Raw genomic sequence first — 24,736 nt, 5'->3', positions numbered from 1 at the left:
TTTAGAGTACAAGTGCTGCCCCAATTTGATTTCCAAAATGCAACATGTCAGATTTATTCAAATTAAATCTACCTACCATTCCTTGGTCCATTGTCCCATCTGATCAAGATCCCATTGTACTCTGAAGTAACCTTTTTCAGTTTCCACCATATTTCAAATTTGGTGAACTTCTAGCTGGAAGTTTTCAAGGTCAATTAATGCCGGTCTAGCTACACTAAAATCCCAAATGAATTAAAAAGGTCTGATTTTCCAGAAAAAATATTGATCTCTAGAGCTAATTGCTGTCTTTGAGGTTGTGGGATATATTTGCAAAATGCAGTTCATGCATAATGTGAAAGAAATAGACAAATCACAGCTCAGGTCACAGATAATTAAAGATAACGCAGCATTTTTTGAAGCAGCTGGAAGAGCACTCAAAATGCCACGCCTTGTGGGTGTCGACTTCAAGATAAGTGTGATTAATGTAGTTTTGTTTTTTTGATTGGAATAGACATGTTGATGTGAAGGTCCTGTTTTTATGCTGAATGGCTCTCTGAACTTAATATTTGAAAACAGAAAAAGCAGTCTCACAATTTCCATAATACGTCAGCTTTTGTGCTCCTGAGATGCTACTTGGCCTCCTGTGTTCATCGAGCTTCACACTTTCTTATTTGGATTCTCCAGCATCTGCAGTTCCCATTATCTCTGATCACAATTTCCATATGATGTGAGCATCAAGTGGTGAGGATTACAATCTCCAAGACCACACAGCATCCTGGCTTGAATCTATATCATTGTCCATTCACTGACACTTCTTCAGAATCCTGAATATCTCCATGAAACATATGTTAGTGTCCCTGGGTTTCACCATCATATTCTGAATGGAAATTAGACAGAGGCAATAAATGCTGGTCTTGCCAACAAAAGTCATCTCAACATTCCAAATAAAAGTAATCTGTACTATTAAAGACATATATTCTGCCCAATCTGTTTACTAAAGCAGTTTTATTGAGATTTTAACTTTGTTCTGTCTCTCTGATCTTGCTGAAAAACCATGAAGCTTTCCTGAGTATTTTCATAGTGTCGTTTAAAATTCGTATTTGGAAGTTGTACCCATCATTCTGAAAGGCAGAGCCTTCGTGGCCATGTGGAAACTTGGATCAGGAGTAAGTGATTAGAAAAATCAAACCAAGTCCTCCATGCCATGAGCTCTTGAATGATGTGGCCTCAAATAAACGTTCCTCTCCACCCCTTATAACATTGGTGTGTTATTCTCAGTCAAGAATCTGTCTGCCTCTCCCTTAGGAATATTCAATGATTTATCCTCCATCTCTCTCTGGAAAGATTTCCATAAACACACAATCCTTTGAAAGGGTAAAAGAAATCAGTCACCATTGTCTAACTGAGATATTCTCCAGTTTACAGTCCATCCACTGGTGGTAATCTCGTGCACAAATGGAAATAATGTTTCAGCATTCAATTTGAAAAGACTGCTCGGAATATTTTGCGTTTAAACAAGATCGTGTGTCATTCGCCTAAAGTCCAATAAATCCAGGGCCAGTCTGGTCATGATTTCCTCTGAAGATAAATACTTCTCACAGGAATCAATTCGGTGAATCATCCTCGGATGGCTTCTGATTTCATCATGCACACAGCCTAATGCAGTCTCACCATTACCCTGGAAAAGTGGCCAAAAAGTGTCCTCTTCGGCCTTGAAACTGCTCGACCATGCCCTGCAGCAAACCAGGTACGACAGCCACATCACCTACCTTCGTACCTGCCCACGGAACAAGATCATCCCCATTGGACTACAGTCCACATTCAAGCCTTCCCAACTTGGTCCCAAATGTCACAATGTCTACATCCAGAACATTAAGACACTTCAGAAGCATCTTTCCCTGCGACTCCTGAAACACACTCGCAGCAATGCGATGGCAACTCCAGGCACTGCAATCCAGCCTACCCCAGCTCAGAGCCTCCCTCTCTCAGACCTGCAAAGGACATCTCCTGTTTTTTTATTCTTCATAGGATCCAGAACCTGAACTCACAATTCTACTCAGCTTCAGTGGAGACAAAAAACCTTAAGTCCAGTAAACTTCCTGGTGCCTACCATCCAAAACGGGCAACCTACACCTCCCAAATCCCCAACCCGACACAAGAACTCGCCCAAAATGTGCCCGCCAGCTTTGGCCATGTGGCCACTCTCGGAGCAACTGGGGATGACGTCACATCCTCCGCCGCAGGATACACCGTTTCCGGGACAGCGAATGCCACCACCTCCATTTCCATGTCCAACACCATAGACACTGAGGACACACCTACCGTCAACGCAGCTGCCTCCTTCTACCCGGCTCCTCCCACCACCAGCGCAAACGGCACTCCGCCCACCACCGATCCAACTCCGCCCATGCCCATGCAACTCCACCCACATCCATCTCCGATGTCACTCCACCCACAGCCTCCACAGCTAGCAGCTCCAGAGGAGACAGAAACACCGAGCCCTGTCGAGTCTTCACCATCCCCACAGACCTCCCCCTTACTGAGGACAAACGATCAGTCCTCAGTAAGGGGCTCACCTTTGTCTCCCTTCACCCACACATCGATCAATACCGGTCACGCTTGGACATTGAGTGGGTTTTCCGCCGCCTCTGCCTCCATGCTTACTTCTCTAACCGTGAGCCTAACCCTCCCTCTACTGACCCCTTCATTCACCTCCAATGCACCACCTCCTCCTGGGCACCATCCGAAGGTCCTCTACCCTCCCTCGACCTCTTCATCACCAACTGCCATCGTGACATCAAATGCCTCAACCTCTCCACCCCTCGCACTCACTCCAACCTCTTCCCTCAGAACGTACAGCCCTCTGCTCCAATCCCAACCTCACCATAAAACCCATGGACAAGGAAGGCACAGTTGTGGTACGGTGCACTGACCTCTACATCGCTGAGGTTACACGCCAACTCTCCAACACCACCTCCTACTGCCCTCTTAATCATGACCCAACGCCCGACTACCAAACCATCATGTCCCAAACCATCCACAACCTCATCACCTCAGATGACCTCCCACCCACAGCCTCCAACCTCATCATTCCCCAACCCTGCAACGGCCGCTTCTATCTCCTTCCCAATATCCACAAACCTGCCTGCCCTGGTTGACCCATTATCTCTGCCTTCTCCTGCCCCACTGAACTTATCTCCACCTAACTGGAATTCATTTTTTCACCCTTAGCCCAGGAACTCCCTACCTACGTTTGTGACACCACCCACACTCTCCATCTCCAACAAAACTTACAATTCCCCTGTCCCCAACACTTCATCTTTACCATGGACGTCCAGTTCGTATACACCCGCATTCCCCATGCTTCTTCCTATCCCGCAGGCCCAACCAGTGCCCCAACGCTGACACCCTCATCCGCCTTGCCAAACTCGTCCTCACCCTCAACAACTTCTCTTTCAATTCCTCCCACTACCTACAAAAGGGGTGGCCATGGGTACCTACATGGACCCAAGCTGTGCCTGCCTCTTTGTAGGTTATGTGGAACAATCCCTCTTCCATACTTGCACAGGCCCTAAACTCCACCTCTTCCTCCATTACAGTGATGACTACATCTACGCCACCTCATGCATCCACGTGGAGCTCAAACAGTTCATTCACTTCACTGACACCTTCCACCACACCCTTAAGTTCACCTGGACCATCTCTAATGCCTCTCCCTCCTTCCTGAATCTCTCTGTCTCCATCTCTGGCAACCACCCAGAAACCAATATCCATTTCAAGCGCACTGACTCCCACAGCTACCTGTAATACACCTCCTCCCACCCACCTTCCTGCAAAAATGCCATCCCTTATTCCCAATTCTGCCGCAACTGCTCCCAGGTTTATGAGTTCCACCCCTGTACATCTCAGATGTCCTCGTTTTTCAAGGACGGCAACCTCCCCCAACTCAGTGGTTGAGAACTCCCTCGACCGTGTCTCCCACATTTTGAACAACTCATCCCTCACACCCCGTCGCCACCCTTGTCTGCTTTCCGGATGGACTACTCTCTCCGTGACTCTCTTGTCCACTCCACACTCTCGTCCAGCTCCACCACACCCGGCACTTTTCCCTGCAACCGCAGAAAGTGCTCCAGCTGCCCCTACCCCTCCCCCCTCACCTCGATCCCAGGCCGCACATCTGATAATGTGCTAGACTGAATCTGCTGTTCCCATTGTGGCTCCGCTACATCGGAGAAACCAAGCGGAGGCGTGGGGACAACTTTGCAGATCACCCATGCTCGGTTCGAACTAAACAACTCCCCCTCCCATTCTGCAAATGGCATGTCCATCCTGGGCCTCCTGCAGCGCCACAATGATGCTACCTGAAGGTTACAGAACAGCAACTCATATTCCACTTGGGAACCCTGCAGCCCAATGGTATCAATGTGGATTTCACAAGCTCCAAAATCTCCCCTCCCCCACTGCATCCCAAACCAGCCCAGCTCGTCCCCACCTCTCTAACCTGTTCTTCCTCTCACCTGTCCCCTCCTCCCACCTTAAGCCACACCCCCATTTCTTACCTACAAACCTCATCCTGACCGCTTGACCTGTCGTCCTTCCCGGACTGACCTATCCCCTACCTACCTCCCCAACAACACTCACCTTTACTGGCTCCATCCCCGCCTCTTTGACCTGCCTGCCTCCTCTCCACCTATCTTCTCCTACGCAGCAGCAGCTACGCACTGATGATGGCTTCTCGACTGGAGACGAAACGTTTGCAATTCATTTGCCAAACTCGGCGAACAAACCAACAGCCAACTACCTTATCCTCTCTCCATCTTCGGTCCGCCTCCCCCTCTCTCCCTATTTATTCCAGAACCCTCTCCCCATCCCCCTTTTCTGAAGAAGGGCCTAGGCCCGAAACACCAGCTTTTGTGCCCCTGAGATGCTGCTTGTCCTGCTGTGTCCATCCAGCCCCACAGCTTGTTATCTCACATTCTCCAGCATCCGCAGTTCCCATTGTCTCAAACCGGCGTATTCAGCTATGGAGCACGCGCACAGCTCATTGTGATTGTGAGCATGTGTACTGGGAGGGATATCCGGAATGAAATGGTCCTCCATGAGAGCCACAAGTGGTGAGTACAGGTTTAAGGGGAGGGCAGCTTCGGTGCTGTGTTCCAGCAAGAGGGCTGCGTGATTGCTCAGTTTAGGTCTCAGGTCCCAAACAGGGGTCTTCCAGTACCGCGTTTAGTTTGCGGAGAGCCTCAGGCTTCCTCCCTGAAACAGGCCTAGACTGTCCTGTGAGCGGGAAAGTCCTGTCAGCTTTTAGCCTGTCAAGCCACTTCAGAATGTGATTACAGCAATGAGAGGTGTTCTCAGGAAAGCAGAACTCCAATGTGTACTCACTGGTTCGAGGTCTTTCCACTGCGTATTGTGTTAGCACCCTCGCTGAGTTTTGTTTTGAGTTTTTAAAAGTCATTTTTGGCTTGAATCTGAGAGTTGAATGGTGACGTCTGGACTGTGAGCAGCTGTTGTGCTCCAAAAAATGCAAAATCAATTATTGGCTTCTGAGGCCAGGCCTGGAAGTCGATTGCAGGTTGTTTCTTATTGGAAAACTGTGTAGACTCTTTTGGCCATTAATAATTTCCGCATCTGGGAACTGGTGCCAGCAAGTCTGGGAGAGAATGTTGTCAAACAGAAGGACTTTAAAACTGGGCCAAATGCACATCTTTGATGCTGAGCTGGCTGCTGGTGTGACAGAGCCTCAGAGAAAGACCACAGAGTGGAGGGAGAGAGCTGAACAGGGTGGGACCGTGTGGTTTGGATATTGGGGTTATTCTTCACCCATCACCCCCCGACAAAATCCAGCCAGTTGTTTCTCTCATTGTCCCTCTTCCACAACTTTACCCACTTCTGTACCTCCAGCTCCTATCCCACCCCTTGCTTCCCCCAGTATCAGCAAACTTCCAAAGATATTTCTGACATACGTTGTTACGTTTCTCAGGGCATTCAACAACTTGAAAACTGGATTGAAAATGAGAGACAGAGCAGCCACTGCAGAAGCTTCCAAAATCACTCTGCACTTTCTTGAACTGCTGCAATCCACGTGGTGATGTAGCTCCCATGTTGCAAATTGGTAAGGAGTTGTAGGATTTTCATCCAGTGGTGATAAGGTCGTGCTGTTTTTTGTGTCTGTTGTTGTCATTTTGTTCTTATATTCCACCTTCAACAGAATAGAAACATAGAAAATAGGAACAGGCGCAGGCCATTGTAGCTTTCGATCCTTCTCCGCTAGTCACTTTGATCATGGCTGATCATTCTACTCAGCCTCCTCCCACTTTAGAGCCAGGTCTTTTGATCCCTTAAGCCACGACAACGAAACATGTTATCGTCTTCTTGGAAACATCCAGTGTTCGGCCTTAACTGCTTTCTGTGACAGCAAATTTCACAGGGTCACCAGTCTCTGTATTTTTTTTTAATTTCCTCGTTTCAATTCTTAACAGCCGAGTCCATGCCCCGAAGCTCCAACTCCCTGGTCATTGATAACATCCTTCCTGTATTTACCCAGAATTTTATTGGTTTCTGTGAAATCTTTCATCGTTCTTCTAAACTCCAGTGAATTTCATCCTAACCAAACCATCCTATCCTTATATGTAAGTCTTGCCATCCCAGGAATCAGTCTGATCAACTGTTGTGAACAGCCTCTGTAGCCAGAAATTCCTTTCACAGATAAAAATTCCAAATTTACACATACCATCCCAGGTGTGGTCTCACCAAGATCCTGTACAATTTCAGTAAGACATCCCTGCTCCTGTACTCAAATGCTCTAACTCTGCAGGTCAAAATACCATTTGCCATCTTCACCCCCTGCTCCACCTGCATGCTTACTGTCAGTGACTTGTGTTTCCCTAGTTTTGTAATCCAACTGGATAATCTCGAACTGAGACGCATTTCTCATTTAAATGATAAATTGATTGTATGAATACCTGGGATCCACCATGGACCACAGTTCCACACTGGTCACTGGTTGGCATACAAGAAATGACTGTTTATTCTGACTGTTTCTGTGTGCCAAACAGTTCTGTATCCCTGTGAATACCCAATCTCTCATGCTTTAAATTTACGTGCTAATCTCTTATGTGGGGACTTTGAATGCCTTCTCAAAGCCTACATAAGCCACATCCACTGCCTTTTCAACTCTAAATGTTGCATTTTTGAAACATTCCGGCAGTTTTGTCCAACATGATTTCCCTTTCATAAATCCATACCAACCTAATTCTGTCACTGTTTTCCAGTGTCAGGCTAAGGTTCATAGTTCTCAGGCTTCTCCCACATCCCTTCTAAAACAAAGGGATAATATCAGCCACTCTCCAGTCATGTCACACCCACCCCTATTTATAGATGATACGAATATTTCTGCAACTTCCTCCCTTACTTCCCACAATATCATCAGATACACTAGATCAGGTACTGGAGATTTATCAACCTTTATATTTTCTGAGACATGAAGCACTTCATCTCCTGTAATGTGAACTATTTTCAAAATATCAGAAAAAATTCTGCGTTCTCTAGCCTCCTTCATTACAACTTGTCCATGCTGACCAGGCTTCCCAAACTGAACGAGTCCCACTTGATTGAGTTGGGTCCATATCCCTCTAAAGCTTTCTTATTCATGTACCTGTACAAATGTCTTTTAAATGTTGGAAGTGTACCTGCATCTTTCACTTCCTTTGGCAGTTCATTCCACATAGAAACGACCCTCTGTTTGAAAAAGTTCCCCTTTACTGCCCTTCGAATTTTTCTCCTCTCCCGTTAAAAAAATACCCTCTAGTTTTGGACTCCCCTATCCAAGGGAGAAGGCCCTTGCTGTTCACATTATACCCCTCATTTAATTAACCTCTCAATAAACCTCTCAAAAGTCACTGCTCAACCTCCTATTTTCCAGTGAAGCCCCAGTCTCTCCACATAACTCATACCCTCCAGTACTGGTAACCTATAGACTGTAAGTGTAGCATGAAGCCACAAAGAGTAGAAGCTAATCCAGCCACGAGAAGCATCACCTAACCTCCATCTGTTTGGCCCTTCGTCAAATAGTCTGGCAATAAGAACAGTCCAGATTCAGGCATGAACCGGGAACGTTTCAGTTTGCTTCGTCCAGCTCCCTTGTCTTGAAATTCCCCTCCCAAATGAAAAGGGATCTTCCATTCACCTTAGGTGTACTCTTCATGATTATACAAACATATAAATCACCCCTCCATTCTGAGACTGCAAAGGAAAAATGCCTCAACCAATCAAGCCTCTCCTTATGATTCTCAACCTCCACTCCTGTCAACTTCCTGCTAAATCTTTGCTGAATCCTCCCCAGGTTGATGATATCCTTTGAAGAACAGGAGATCTGAAGTGGACACCTTACTCCAGAAGAGGCCTCACTGATGTTCTGCACAATTTCAACATGACGTCCCACCTCCTGTCCTCACAAGGTCTGAGCAGTGAAGGCAAGCAGGCTAAACACTGACTTAACCACCCTTTCTACATGTGATGCCAACCTCACAGAATTAAGGGCCTGAGCCCTGAGGTCTCTCTGTTCGACAACACTAGCCCCAAGGCCCTACATTTAATTGTACAAATACTGATCTTGTTTGTTTTACCAAAATGAAATACCTCGCCTTTATCCAAATTAAACACCACCTGCCATTCCTCAGCCTCTTAACCCTGTAAATCAAGATCTCTTTGTAATCCTGGACAGCCTACGTCACTGTCCACTATCCTGCCTATTTTGGTGTCATCTGCAAACTTACTGACCATGTCTCCACTATTTTAATCTAAATCGTTTTTTTATGTAAGGTCAAACAAAATTGGAGCGAGCACTGACTCCTGTGGAACACTTCTGGGAACAGGCCTCCGGTCTGATAAACAACCCTTCACCACCAGTCCCTGTGTCCTGTCACTAAGCCATATCTGTATCCAGCTGACAAGCTCCCCCTGAATCCCATACGATCTAACTTTACTAATTAGTCCACCTTGTGGAACCTTGTCAAAAACTTTACTCTTGTCAAAATAAACTACATCCACCATTCTGCCCTTAATAATTTTCTTTGCTACTTCTCCAAAAAACTCAATCAACTAATCATTCCTTGACTCTCCAAATACATAAATCCTACATTTGACAATTACGTTCAACTACATACCCAAAACCGAAGTCAGACTCAGGTCTAAAACACCCAGGCTTCTCCTGATATCCCTGAAACAAAGGCACAATTTTAGCCACTCTCCAGTCATCTGGCACCTCACCCGTAATTATAGATGATGCAAATATTTCTGCAAAGGGGCCCCATGTTTTCTCTTTAACTTCACACAGCATGGTTTGATGCACTAAAGCAGGAACTGGAGGTTTAAAGTCAGAGTGTAATACAGCATGGAAACAGGCCCTTCGGCCCAAACTGGTCTGTGCTGACGATGGTGCCCACTCAGCAATTTCTAACTGCCTGCATTTGGTCCATATCCCCACTAAACACTTCCATCCATGTACCTGCCCAAATGTGTTTTAAACGTTGCTATTGTATCTGTCTCAACCACATTCTCTGGCAGCCCATTCCAAATATGCACCACTGTCTGTGTGAAGAAGTTGCCCCTCACGTCCTCCTTAAATCTGACCTCTCTCACCTTAAATCTGTACACTCTAGTTTTCCATTCCCCATCCCTGGGAACAAGACTACGTGCATTCATCCTATCTCTGCCCCTCATGATTTAATTCACCTCAGTAAGGTATGCCCTAATTCTCCTCCATTCCAAGGAATGAAGTCCAATCCTGGCCAACCTCTCCTTAGAACTTGCCTGTATTCCGAGCAACATTCTCGTAACTCTTCTTTGCACATTTTCCAGTTTAACTATGCCTTTCCTGTAACAGGGTGACCAAAACTGTACACCACACTGCAAGTGTGGCCTCACCAATGACCTGTACACCTTTAACATAACATCCCAACTCTTATATGCAATGCATCGACCGAAGAAGGCCAGGATGCTAAATGCTTTCTTCACCACCCTGTCTACCTGTGATGCTGCTTTCAACCATCTATGCACTTGTGCTTCTCAGTTTCTCTGCTCCACAATATTCCTCAGAACTTCACCATTTACTGTATAACTCCTACCTTGGCTGAACTTTCCAAATGCTAACACCTCACGCTTAGCTGTGTTGAATTTCATTTGGCAATCCTCAGCCCACTTCCCCATCTGATCACAATCCCCCTGTAATTTTTGATACCTCAGCAATACCTCTTAAGTTTGCAGATGATACAAAATTACTAATCATGCCATATACATTGACATCCAGATCATTTATGTAAGGGACAAATAACAATGATCCCAGTATTGACCCCCGTGGCACACCATTAGCCACAGGCCACTAGTCTGAGAACCAAAGTTCAGCCATCACGCTATGCTTCCTACCATCGACCCAATTTCGAATCCCATGATCTAGCTCTCCCTGGATCCCACACATCTGAACCTTCATGACTAGGCTACCGTATGGGACCTTGATGAAGGCCTTACTAAAGTCCATATAGATAGCATTCTCTGCCCTAAACTCATCAATCCTCCTGTTTACCTCCTCAAAAATCTTGAATAGATTTGTCAGACATGATTCCTGTGCACAAATCCATGCTGACTAACCCTAATCAGATCTTGAATATCCCAGCTTTGGTTGATCCACTCTCTAAATATCATCTTCAATACCTTGTCTGCCAGTGGTTCACTGACTGGTCTTTGCTACCTTTCTTAACCAATGGAACAACATTAGCCACCCTCCAGTCTTCTGGAATTTCAGTCGTGAGAAAAGATGAAGGGAAAAATCTCTGCAAGGGTCTCTGCAATTTCTTTCCCAGCCTCCCACAGTGTCCGAAGATGGACTTCATCAGATCCAGTGGAATTATCAACCTAATGTGCTCTAAGGCTGCAAACGCCACCTCGATGGTCCAAAACATCCCCTCTTGCTTCTCTTGTTTCCTTAGCATCCATGATTCTCTGCTTAGTAAACACTGAGGAGAAATATTCATTAAAAATCTCCCCCATCTCCGTGAGCTGTTTTCAAACCAAAATATTTCTACCCCTGACTTGTACCCCCTCCATTTCTTTCTCAACAGTAAAAACTGATGCAATATATTCCTTTCAAATCTTTCTCCTCTCCTGATGCTCAACATAGAGTTGATCTCTTTCATCTTTATGGAGCCCTGCTTGCCCTCTGGGTGCTCTCTTGCTTTTAATGCACTTGTAGAAACTCTTTGAATTATTCTTCAGCTTATCAAACAAGGCAGTTTCATGTTGCCTCTTTGCCATCCTGATCTCCTGTTTAAGAATGCCCCCAACACTGTTTACACTGTTCAAGAGATTCATTTGAGCCAATTTTTTTATATCTACTAATTTATTTTTTTAAAATTCCTGACTAAAACCTGAGTATCTTTTTTCACCCATTGTTCTCTAATCCTACCAGCCTTACCTTTCACTCTTACAGAGACATAATGACTCTGAATTGTCACATTTTTGAAAGCCCCCCACTTATCAGACATCCTTGTACCTGCCGTCTACTCATGTCAACCTTTGAAAGTTATAAAAACAGAAGCTGCTGGAAAAGCTTCGCAAGTCTGGCAGCATCTGTGAGCGACAAATCGGAGTTAATGTTGCAGGTCTGTTAATACTTCCTCAGAAGTGTTGAGAGTTCTTTTCTTATACCATTAAAATTTTCCTTCCTCCAATTAAAGCTTTTACTTTTTCTGGAAGGCATATTCTGTTCTGTAATTGTTTTGAAACTGATAGTAATTCTGTCACAAGACTCAGAGTTTCCCTGCACTGTCACTTCAGTCACTTGCTACGCCTTTTTTTCCCCATAGGAACATCGATTTATTGATAAAGAAAAGTTTCTTGAACACATTTCACAAAATACTCACCATCTAAACCTTTAACACAATGGCAGTCCCGGTAAATGTTTGGAAACTGAAAATCACCAACTATTATAACTTTATTATTCTTACACGTATCTGAGATCCCTCTGGATATTTGTTCCGCAGTTTCCCTCTGACTATTAGGAAGCCTATGGTACAATCCCGTCAGATGATTGCTCCTTTCTTATTTCTTATTTCTCATTTCAGCATATGTTTTCATGGGATGATTTTTCAGAAGCATCTCTTCCAGTGATAGCAGCAATGTTTTCCTTATTTAAAAAAAAATTCCTGCAATTGGCCCATATTCGCTCCAAACCATTCAAATTCATGTACTTATCTGAATGTTTTTCAAACATCGTAACTACCCACATCCATCACTTCCTCTGGCAGTTCGTTCCACACACTGAGCACTCTAAATAAAACAAAAAGATGCCCGTCATGAGTTTTTTAAAATCTTTCTCCTCTCATTTTAAAAATATGCCCCTGGTTTTGAAATCCCCCACCTGAGGGAAACGACCTTTGCTATTCCTTATCAGTGTCTCTCATTATTTTATTAAAACTACATAAGGTCATCCCTCAAAAACTTACTTCCCGTGAAAGAAGTTCCTGCCAATCCAGCGTATATTTATAACTCAACCCCTACATTCCTGGCAATATCATGGCAAGTTTTTTTTTCAAACCCAGTCCAGTTTAGCAATAATCTTCCCATAACAGGACAACCAGAGCAGCGCACATTCCTCCAGAAGAGGACTCACCAACATCACTTCCCAGCTCCTGTACTCAAAGGCCTGAGCAATGAAGACAAGTGTGCTAAATGCCTTCCTCACCACCCTGTCTACCTGTGATGCAAATTTCAAAGAATGATGTACCTGAAACCCGAGGTTTTTTTTTCTGATCTGCAACACTACCCAGAGCCCAACCATTAATTGTGCAAGTCCTGCCTTTGTGAAGTATTGTGTTGTGGTAAAACAAACATTTATCCAAATAAAATTCAATCTCCCATTACTCAGCCCATTGCACCAATTGATTAGGATCTCTCTGAAATCCAGAAAGCCACTAGGCCATCTCCCTTATTATGACAACAAATAATAATCAATGAGAAGATGTTCTGCTTCATTTGTACAAGGAAGGGGTCAGACCAAATCTGGAATACTGTCTGCAGGTTTTGGTCTTCTCTTCGTTTATTCAAAGTCGCTCAGAGGAGGTTTACAAGATTGAAACCTGGAATAAGTGGGTTGTCTGAGGAAGATGGATTGGGCAGGAAAGAGGGAAAAGGATGTGTCAGGAGCTGCTAATTAAAACAGGAAACTGACGTGAGCCAGGATATAGGGTATATTGAAGTACAGTCTGTTTGGGTTGAGCTGAAAAACACCAATGGACAGAAAATGACCTTCGTGCTGCATATGAACCCCAAGCTGCAGTAATGTTAGGGAAGGCATTGGGGTGAAATTGAGAGATATAAGGCATAAAGGTATGGCTTTAATTACAGGTGACTGCAACCTACTTATAAATTGTCCAAATCACAACTGTAGCAGTACAGTGCAGGAGGGATCCTTAGTGTCTACATGGTGCAATTTTCTGAATCAACATGTTGAAGAAGCAGATGGGTTTTGTATAATGAGGATGGAATAATTGACGATCCAGTTGAGTATGGGCCCTTAAGGGTGAGTGACCAGAATATGATAGAATTCTTCACAAAGCTGGAGAGTGATCATGTTGTTTCTGAGTCTTGGGTCCTGTAATTAAATGAAAGAATTTGAAATGGTATGAGGCACGAGCTAGTTGTGATAAATGGTGAATCAGTGTTTAAATGGGTAATGGCAAACATTGAAAGAGGGTGTGGGCAAGCTGTGGAAGTTACTCATCGCAGCCTGGCGTAAGAACAAAATGGGAAACATGACCAAACCACAGCACAGAAAGGGAAATGAACAGGTATTAAATTTAAGGAAGCAGCAGACAAAATTAGGCCAATAAAACAACTGACAACAGGATTGGGAGCAGTTTAGATTTCTGCAAAGGGAAGCAAAGGGATTTAATCAGAGTGAGAAAACAGAACATGAATGTATGCTGCAGGGACCATACAAACCAATAGAATTTTGTTTTATATTCATTCACAGGATGTGGGCTTTGCTGGCTTGGCCAGAATTTATTGCCCAGAGGGCTATCAAGTGTCAGCTGCATTGCTGTACGGCTGGAGTCACACATGGACCAAACCAGGTGAAGGGTACAGTTCCTTTCCCTGAAGGATATCCGTGAGCCAGATGATTTTTCTTTTCCTGACGATTGACAACGGTTTCATGATCATCATTAAACTCTTCGTTGAACATTGGTAGTGAAAGCCTGTTCACGAAGAATGTGGGGTCTCCTTACAAGCAGAAACAGTGAATTTATAATGGGGTACATGGTGATCACAGACCAATTAAATATGACTGACGTTTTCAATAAGGAGGGTACAAATAATGTCCCAAAATTAAGGGGATCTCAGGGTCTAATAGGAAGGTGGAATCAGTATTAGTAGGAAAATGATATTGGAAAAACTAATGGGATAACAGGCAGATAAATCTCAAGAGACTAATAATCTTCATCTCAAAGTACTGTAGGAAGTGGCTGTAGAAATAGCAGATGCACGAGTGGTTATCCTCCAAATTCTATGGACTGTCAGTTTTTTATGGATTGGAGGATAGCTAATGTAACCCCAGTATGTAAGAAGGGAGTCAGAAAGAAAACAGGGAATTTGCATAAAATTGTTGGTTGGAAAAATATGTAAGGGTCAGCGATAAAAGATGGAATAACAGAGTACTTGGAAGATAGTGTCAAGGTCAGACAGAGCCAGCAGAGCCTTTTTCCGTGCTGTAGACTCTGTGTTGGGCGTGAATTCCCTCCACGCCACTCACCATCCTGACTTGGAAATGTATTGCTATACCTTCAGTGCTGGTGGGCCAAAATCCTGAATTCTCTCCCTAACAGCATTGTGTGTCCACCTGCCACTCATGGACTCTAGTGGTTCATGAAGGCAGATCACTGCCACCTTCTCCATGGCAACTAAACTCAGCCAGCAGTGCCCACAGGAAATTTTTTTAAAAAAACAAGGTCAAGTGTGAATGTGGAATCGAAGCACAAATAAATCAACTTTGACCTTTTTGAGGCTCGAGGGACAGAATGGACAACTCTGATTCCTAATTTGTGTGTTCCCTACTCCGATTTAAAATGCATCATCCCACTAGGAATGAGGTATTCCCTGTAAGTTAGAAGGATGACAGCTGATGTGATTAATTTTTTTCCAATGTTAATTGAAGCTGTTTGGGGTGTAGAGAGGAACTAATCCACTGGGTGAGTGAAGTGGGAGCACAAACCCTGACCCCCCTCACCCACAGTAATCAGACAAGACTCGAGTTTCTTTGTCTTGCGGTTTATTCAAACAAAGGAATGAGGAACAAGTGTAGGCCACTCGGCCCCTCGATCTGCTCTGCGACTCAATAAAATCACTGCTGATCTAATTTCAAACTCAGCTCTATGTGCCTGCATATCTCAGAATATCTTTCATCATCTTGGTCAGCAAGAATCTGCCTTTTTTTTATAAATAGAAAGATTCTGCATCCACTGTCTTTTGGTGAAGGAAATCACAAAGGTTCTCAGCCCTCTGAGAGAAAAGAAATGTTCCCCACTATTTCAAATGGACTCACCCTTACCTTTCAACAATGACCCTCAGTTCTAGATCCTTCCAGAAGAGGGACCACGTTTTCACCATGCATCTGGTCAGGTCTCCTCAGGATCTTTCATGTTTCATTTTAGTCTCCTCTTCCTTTTCTCAACTCCAGAGGATACAGGCGAGCCTGTCTAAATTTTCCTCTCGATTTTCTTTTAAGGCAATCCACTCATTCCAGGTATTAGCCCAGTGAATTTGCCCCGAAATGTTTCATAACAACCTTCTTTAAGTTGGGTGACCAGAACTGAACACAGTACTCCAAATACAAATCTCACCAGTGCAAAAGGGGAATTAATTATCGAAAGGAGGATCATGAATTCCCACCTGCTTTCAGGAATGCATTTTCAGCAAGCTTCGGTCATTTACACATATCCAGTTACAGACTGACACAGGTTATGGTCAGATAGTTGTACAGTTTGTATTGTTACACCGGCAGCATTGTTGTGGTCTCACTCAAACCTCCCACTCTCATGGCTCTGCACAAATAATGATTGGCTCGTCAGCCAGTTCCCACAGCCTGATTTGTCCTGTATTTTTCATCTTCTGTCCTTACAAAGATATCAAAGGATCCAAGTGGAATAGCTCAGCAGGACTGACAACACGGTGAAGGAAAAAAAAACAGAGTTTATGTTTCGGGTCCGGTGACCCTGACTCTGAACTTGAGAAAGGGTCACCAGATCCGAAACATTCACTCTGTTTTTTTCATTCACAGATGTTGTCAGACCTGCTGAACTTTTCCCGCAACTTTTATTTTCATTCCTGACTTACAACACTCGCAGTTTTTTGTGATCCAGGTGACAATCCGGCAGCTTTCATTCTAATTTTAGCTGTATTAAATTTATTTGCCAGGAAATTTGAAAGGGAACATTTACTGACAGGCAGCTCAACTCAAACACTGGATCAAAAACTGCCAGGAACACTTAATTCTCAGATAATGAAATGTGAGGCTGGATGAACACAGCAGGCCAAGCAGCATCTCCAAATGTGAGAGTGACTATCCACTATCCTAAGACTCCCTTTGACAGAGCATTGTATTCAGGAATCATGACAAAGCTAAATTCAAGAGGAACCAGAGAATATTATTCTTCCTTGGAAAGCCGGTTTTTGAAAGCATTGTGTCTTCAGACCTCAGTAGATTGAAACAGGGTGAGTTTATTCAAACTTGTGCCACATACACGTGGAAGAGGTCTATAAGCCGAGCATGGAGACACTTCCATTTACAGCTGCTCAGAAACAGCAGATGAAGGCATTTTCACGTCAGAATGGTTGCATGTAACATTGATATAAAATAAATTTATATGTCAGTTACTTAATAAAACAGGATGCTGTTCAGTTTCTGACAAAGTTCTGAGTCTTCTAATTTCAACAGGACTGCCACTTCCATACTATCTTCAGAGCTTCTCTACCCAACCATCAGCTCACAGCTGGGTGAGTAATACTTAAATGACTATCATAAGCTGTTCATATAGTTTCAGAGCCCTAAGTTACTGTTGATGTTTCGCTGTTATGCACCTGCAGTTAAACTGTCTGTGAGATGTTAGTGTGAAAACATCCCATTCATTTATATACTTCTATAAATTAAAGTCTTTTATCAGCATTTGATTCCTACACAGAGACTTTAATTTATAGAAGTAAACTCTTATCTACCTTCACATCGGTATGCAGACACTGCCCTGAAGCTTCCTGCCCAGCTAGGAATTCAGTGTAAAGCTTTTGTAACTCTTTTTCTTCTCACACATCGGTATGCAGGCACTGTCTTAAGCTTCCTGACTGAATTAAAATTAGAAGCAAACTGTTTCAGATAGGGTTAGGTGGGGAAATTTTGTGAAGGTGTGAAACCTCTGAAGCATGTAACTTCTGTCGCTGACAAAGGGGACAGGGCACTGATTTGGTTCTAGCCAGTCACACTGGCAACTTGAAATCAGAAACTGTCCCGGACAACAACTCAAAATCGCCTCCTGCCATTAGCAAAAACTTCACTCGCAATCGATACTATATCCTGGTCTTTTATGTTGTTGATGTAATAATTGCTTGGTATCCTGTTTTTGTCTGTTGTAGTAATTGTTTTATGTATCATGCCATTGTAAATTGTGAAATCGTTTTATGTATCATGTCTTTTGTAAAGTATAAAAAGCGGGGACTGTCCGCGGCTTGGGGAAAATTACTTGCAAGACTCTGCACTCTGAGTGAGTACAGTGATTCTCCACAGCTTGTACTTGCTTGGTAATAAAGGGATTTTGTGTTTTTCTAAACAGGTCAGTGTCTTGTTATTGCAGCAAGTCTGTGAGGGTGTCCAAAAACGAATTTGACATTTGCAACAAGAGCAGGGTTCCAACATGTACAGCAGTCTCACGTGGAGGGCTGAATAAGTGATCGCTCGAGTGTCGGTGGAGTGAGACGGACTGGCCCGCAAGGTACGATTCACCTTGGTCTCTCTCACTAACCTGCCATCCGTGTGACCCCTCGCCCCTGCGTGTCTCTGTACTGACGGAACCCGAGACAACTCACGGTCTTGAACACTGCTAAATGCTAACGCCTGGAGGTTCGAGTCCCCAGGTGAGTAAAGAAATTCGGGAGGTTCGATTGCCCTGGTGGCCGGGGTTAGAGTCCCCAGGTCAGAAAACTGGTAATTTTTAAAATCTGGGAGGATAGATTTCACCCAGTGACCGGGGGTGAAATCCTGTGTCGGGCAATAGGGAAAAGGTAGGGCGTTTAGTGTATGACCGAGGTACAGTGTAGTTACAGTGTCTGTCTGTTTCAACCACCCTGTCTTAGACCGGTTGTTAAGAGGGGAAATCCCCCACGCGAGGGTCAGGACCCTGAAGTGGGTGTTGAGACTAAGGACACTGCAGTAGTATATAGGGATAGTAAAAAGTGAAAGCGCTAATAAAAAAAAGCACAGGAAAAAATGGGACAAACATTGGATAAATCAGGTGTCGACACTCCTTTGCATCGATTATGCCGGGATAATCCCGAAAATGAAGTACAGTACAGACGTCTGTCAGCATGCTGAAACAAAAGACTGGGAAATGAGAATTGGCCATTGGGTAGAACGGGGGATATAGATCTATGCACGAAAGCAGAAGAGGCACTGGAAAGGGTTAATGTCATTCTGGAGATAGAGAGCTGAGGAGCTGCCTGAAAAATCAAAACTGGCCAGTTGGGTGGATAATGCACGTAGGAGAGGGATCAGAGCCTGTGATAACGAGGGGAAACCAAAAACTTGGGAAGTTTGAAAACGGCAGTGTGAGGATCATGAGATGAATGAAAGGGAAAGAGTTAACCAAGAAAGGCAGGAGAGAGAACAACGAGACAAAGAACGGGGGCTAGAGCGGCAGGCCGCGTTGACAGAAAACAAAAAATCGGAGGTACCTCCTGACATATCTGGCGTGCCGATGTTGTTCCAAATTAATGACACAGATGAGCAAGACCAAGGAGGACTGGGGAAGGCATCCCTCTGCCTCATCTGGACTGCTACACCCTCCAGAACCCTACCCGTCCTTGGCCAATCTACATCTGCAGGCACCCCAACACTGCCATCGGTCCCAGCAACCGCCACCGTCCGCTGCCCAAACTAAACCTCCCATAGAATCTCCAAGCCCTTCAGTAGGCAGCCCACATGGATCCCCTGGCAAGCCCACGGCTTGTACAGACCCTACCTCCTGTCATACCAGATCTAAAACAAAACAGGGAAACAGGAAACAGGGTGCAGGCCAGACGGTCAGTGAACAAAAGGAGGGACGACAGGATCCTTTTAAAACCCATGAGAAGCCCAGGAAGACATAAGTCCTGGGTGCAGCCTCCTTGACCCTCGAACTACTGTTTACTGTTTCCTGGCGACTCCACAAGTAGCAAAGAATATGATCGTCCCAACTCACATGCAGAGGATAGTGAATGTGAGGACAGAGTTTGGAAGAGATCCTCGAATAGCCATCCCCTAAAGAAGGACCCCTGTCAGAAAAAAATCACCGGCAATTCTCTAATCGCACGGTCCCTCACCCGAGCCCAGAACAAGGGGGTCAAAATGCAATGCAATTCGATGCCCCTTGGAAGCCACAAAAGATGTGTTTAATTATGTCAAGGGCCCCTGATCGAGCCTGTGCTGCGTCTATGCTGCCCTCTCCAGCCCTGGGGGTCAGTCCCAGGAACTTGACCTCCCTCAACCCTATCTGTGCCGCCTTAGGGTTTACCTTCAACTCGCTGTTGAACAGGAGTTGTAACAACTCAGTCAGTAGGGGGCCATGTTCCTCACTATTGTCTGTGAACAACAGGATGTCATCCACGGTACTGTACAAGCCTGTGTGGCTCACTGAAATCTTTTAAACAGTCTGCCATACACTGGTGGAGAATGCTGGGGCTATAATGGAAACCCTGTGGCAGACAACTCCACGTGTACTGTTGTCCTGTAAAAGTAAATGCGAATTTGTCCTTGTCCTGCCGAACGGGGATCGACCAGAAACCATTCGAGATATCCAGCACTGTGAAATTCCACCCCACCCCCAGCTTTAAGGCAGGAGAGCGCCTTTCCATCAATGGCACACGCCACTGTTTTGAAATTCACGCCCACTTTTCCAGTCATGGATACCTCATGAAACTTGCAGTTTCTCCCACAGCTGTGGCTCCACTGGGTCCTAGGGGCCACCTGCAACATTAATTCTTTTTTTCCCAAGAATTTCTGATTTTTGTGTATGGTAAATTTTTGGGTTTTTTTTAGCATGTATAAATCCAACTCTAGCTTGAAAATTTTTGAACGAACTTAAGTTTCCTTCCCCTCCTGCCACTCTCTAAGTTCAGGACACCATTGTAATGGTAGTGCCCACACTGCCTCCCTGGTTCAGTTTGGTAAATGGGATATGGTGACACTGTGCAAATGAGACATGACACGGGGCAGAGATTCCTCCTGCGTGCTCACCCTGTTGCCCTTCCGCCTGACTGATAGCAATCGTCATGCGGAGTGGGTATTGAAACTGCCCTACCCCGTGTGGTACTACATCACTTACACACGCACAGACATCATACCGAAACTGTCAGGTTTACAATAGGCCCGTTAAACTTGAATTATAACGACCAGTTGCCTCCTACTCCACTCATCTGGACACTGTATCTCAGGGATCATCCCCTTGTTCCCAGGTTCTCCCTGCGATTTGTTCCTTATCTCTTCCTGCTCCAGTATTAACCCAGCCACGTTTCTGAGCGATCCCCCACATGACTGCCTGCTGAGGAACCAATTTCTAACCTCTCCACGCCCGGCCCTGACTGATGCCCCACTCCCTTCTCCGGATCCAGTGTGGATTTTTAACGTCCTCACGTACACCCATCCAGGATTCCCTGTCTGTTGAAAACCTCCAGGCAATCCTCCTCCCTAAACAGTTTCAGATTTAAAACTAAACAATTGGCTATTATCAAATGCGCTGCCCATGCCTCTGATTCTATAGTTACTCGGGGCAGTGCTCGGGCTGATCTGGCTGCTAAACAGGCTGCTGCAGACCAAATTTTTATTATACCCTCTATGAACAAGCAGGCGGTAAATCGCATGCTTTCAGACAAGACGGGCATGCCAGATATGATCACTGTTCGGCACTTACAGGGGGACGCCCCTGCTTCTGAAAAGATTATTTGGAAGGCCCATGGATGTTTGCATTCTGCGTCCTCAGGCCTTTGGGTTACACCAATCGGCCAAGTGTGTGTATCTGATACTTCATTACCTATGCTTGTTGACTGTCTGCATTCTGACACCCACCTTGGCAAGGAGGGAATGAGTGGTATTATGCTCCGTACCTGGTGGGACCCCAGACTGACTGAGGCAGCCCAGTCTCGTGTAGCATCTTGTCTCACATGCCAGCAAAACAATGTGGGTCAGTGGGTGAGATACTCACCAGGAAAATCACCCTTGCCAGGTGGACAGTTTGAATGGATTCAGCTGGATTTTATTGAACTGTCACGCGTAAACTGTTCTAAATATTGTCTTGTCTTTGTAGATGTATTCAGTAGGTGGATAGAGGCTTTCCCAAAGACAAACAACAAAGCCTCAACACTAGTAAAACTGTTATTAACTGAAATAGTGCCAAGGTTTGGAGTACCGCGACAAATTAGTTCGGACAACGGCCCTCACTTCGTACGGAAAATTAACAAGGTACTGTGTGGTACATTGCAAATCCAACAACAATTCTACTGTGCCTACCACCCTCTCGCAGCAGGGATAGTAGAGAGAGCTAACGGACCACTTAAAACCAAACTAACCAAGTTGACATCAGAAACCGGCCTGAATTGCTTAAAGGTTTTCCCACTGGCCTTGTATCACATGCGAATAACGCCCCACTCTACTACTGGGCTCTCAGCAGCGGAAATAGTCTATGACCGACCCAGCAGAACAACATGGGATGCGAATGCCAGCCCACCCACCAAAACTGACCTAAATGTGATGGGAGAAGAAATGCAAAGCTACTTCCAACCACTAACATCATCTTGAAAATTTCTCCATTTGCAGGCGAAGTGCGCCTTCGGACCACCACCGCAGACACCGGAACAAGACCTCGAGATTCAGGATCGATCTTCGTGGCTGCAGATTGGAGATTTCGCACTTGTCCCGGACTGGGATCGCCCCAAGCTTGGACCAAGGTGGAAAGGACCGTACCAAGTGTTTCTTCAGACTCCGACAGCTCTTAAAGTTAAAGGACAGAATTGCTGGATCCACTTAAGTGACTGTAAACAATGGATTTCCTCATCAGTGTGCAGGTAACCATTGGACTGAGTGTTATTCTGCCCATGCATGGCCAGCAGGACATTCTGTTTAATAAAACACACATCCGGATGCACGGGAATCGGACAGCATGTTACCCACTGGCACGATCTGTAGAAGCATTATTTGTGGCGACACCTGCCTGGAACCCTAGTCAGCGTTATGTAATAGAGTATTCCGGGAAGCCTTGCCAAGGGGAGAGGGGAACTTGGACAGGGGTGTGCAGGGCACATGTGTGAAACTGGTAGTTAGTGGTCTCTCTGGTTGTGGGGACACTCGACCTGGGCATGGGAAGGAAGGGGCTAGCTGTACAAATCCCAACAGCTATCCGTTTTGCTTTAATGAAACTGGTATTGTTGTGTGCCTGCTCTCGTTACTAATCACCCCCAAAACGTTTCCTGGCCCCATCGGTGCGTAAAGAGAAATTGTACCACTATAGGAGGATTGTTGAACTGCCCCCGCTTAGAATATAAGCCCATAACTGTGACCCCGGGCATACAGTAGAGTTGTGGGGATTGCAATAGCACCCATGTACAAAACGGACTGTGGGTCATGTCCATTTGACTCTGCAAACTTTCATACAAGAGTCAATCATCCTGGCATAGCTATCAAGAAATACGTGAGTCTGTTATCTGCTACCAGGCTAAAAAAAGGGATTAGTTTTCCTCCTTAATGGGACTTTCACTACTGCCACTCCAACCCTGCCGGTGCTGTTTGCTGTTGGGACCATTGTTCCCCTCACGGTCCCTTGTCCCCAACAAGCACGAATTCAATGGCAAATTATCACACGCTACCTGATCCAGGAGTTTTGCGCTGCATCGCAGAACCCAGTTGCATTGGGTTCTTCCTTGGGATACGGCTTCGTGCGAACTGTCGGTTTGGGAGGCTCCCCTGGGGTGGTGGCCACAAAAGAAAATTCGAAATTACCTTGTGTGTGGACTCACCGCCCTGGGAAACAGCACAATGACGGCATTGGAGGCAGTCAACCAAGAATTATTCGAACTTCGGCTCTGTGCTCAGCAAACCCGGTGTGCAGTGGACTATCAGCTGGCTCAGCAAGGAGGAGTATGCACTATTATCGGGGACTAGTGCATTACCCACGTCACCAACGAGACCGATAACATTACCCCGGCTATCCAAGCCATACAGGGGCAGTTGGAACAGCACAGTGAGGGACCCCGGCCTGGACAGGGTTTGTTGGGATGGCTTATGCGAGGTTTTTGGGGCTCATATTTGCTGCATGGGTTAGTTGTTCTAGTGGTTGTCATAGCTACCTGCTGTACGTTTATGGCATGCCTGAGCCCTTGCTGCAGATTTGTGTTTTACAGGCTGGCAGCTCCCCTCTCGGCCCCGTTATGGGTTATCATGAAATGATAAAAGGACGGAATGAGCAGGTAATGTGATAACATCTCATTGATTTCAATACTTCTATAAATTAAAGTCTTCTATCTGCATTTGATTCCTATACAGAGACTTTAATTTGTAGAAGTAAACTCTTATCTCCCATCACATAGGTATGCAGAAACTGCCCTGAAGCTTCCTGCCCAGCTAGGAATTCAGTGCAACGCTTTTGTAACTCCTTATCTTCTCACACATCGGTATGCAGACACTGTGTTAAGCTTCCTGACTGAATTAAAATCCGAATCAAACTGTTTCAAATAGGGGTAGGTGGGGAATATTTGTAAAGGTGTGAAACCTCTAAAGCATGTAACTTCTGTCGCTGACAAAGGGGCCAGTGCACTGACTTTGTTCCAGCCAGACACACTGGCCACTTGAAATCACAATCTGTCCGAGACAACAACTCGAATTCGCCTCCTACCATTAGCAGCTGCTTCACTAGCAATCGATACTGTATCCTGGTCTTTTATGTTGTTGATATAATAATTGTTTGGTATCCTGTTTTTTTTTGTTTTAGTAATTGTTTTATGTTTCATGTCATTGTAAGTTGTGAAATCGTTTTACGTATCATGTCTTTTGCAAAGTATAAAAAGTGGGGACTGTCGGCTGCTCGGGGAGAATTATTTGTGAGACTGTGCACTCTGTGCTGGGTTGAGTACAGTAATTCTCCACAGCTTGTACTTGCTTGGTAATAAAAGGATTTGTGTTTTTTCGAAACAGGTCAGTGTCTTGTTATTGCAGCAAGTCCATGAGGGTCTCCGAAGACAAACTTGACAACATCACGGCTCCGGAATTCAATCCCTCTACCAATAAAACCTAACACACCGTAAGTCTTCTTAACGGCACTATCAACCTGGCTGGCAACTTTCAGGGATCTATGTAGATGGACACCATGATCCCTCTGCACATCCACACTACCAATATATTTTTTCCATTGACCCAGTCTTCTGCCTTCCTGTCATTCCTCCCAAAGTGAATCACCTCACATTTATCCGTATTAAA

The sequence above is a fragment of the Stegostoma tigrinum genome, chromosome 11 (assembly GCF_030684315.1).
Source record: "Stegostoma tigrinum isolate sSteTig4 chromosome 11, sSteTig4.hap1, whole genome shotgun sequence".
NCBI lineage: Eukaryota > Metazoa > Chordata > Chondrichthyes > Orectolobiformes > Stegostomatidae > Stegostoma > Stegostoma tigrinum.
Note: the sequence above shows the minus strand (reverse complement) of the source record.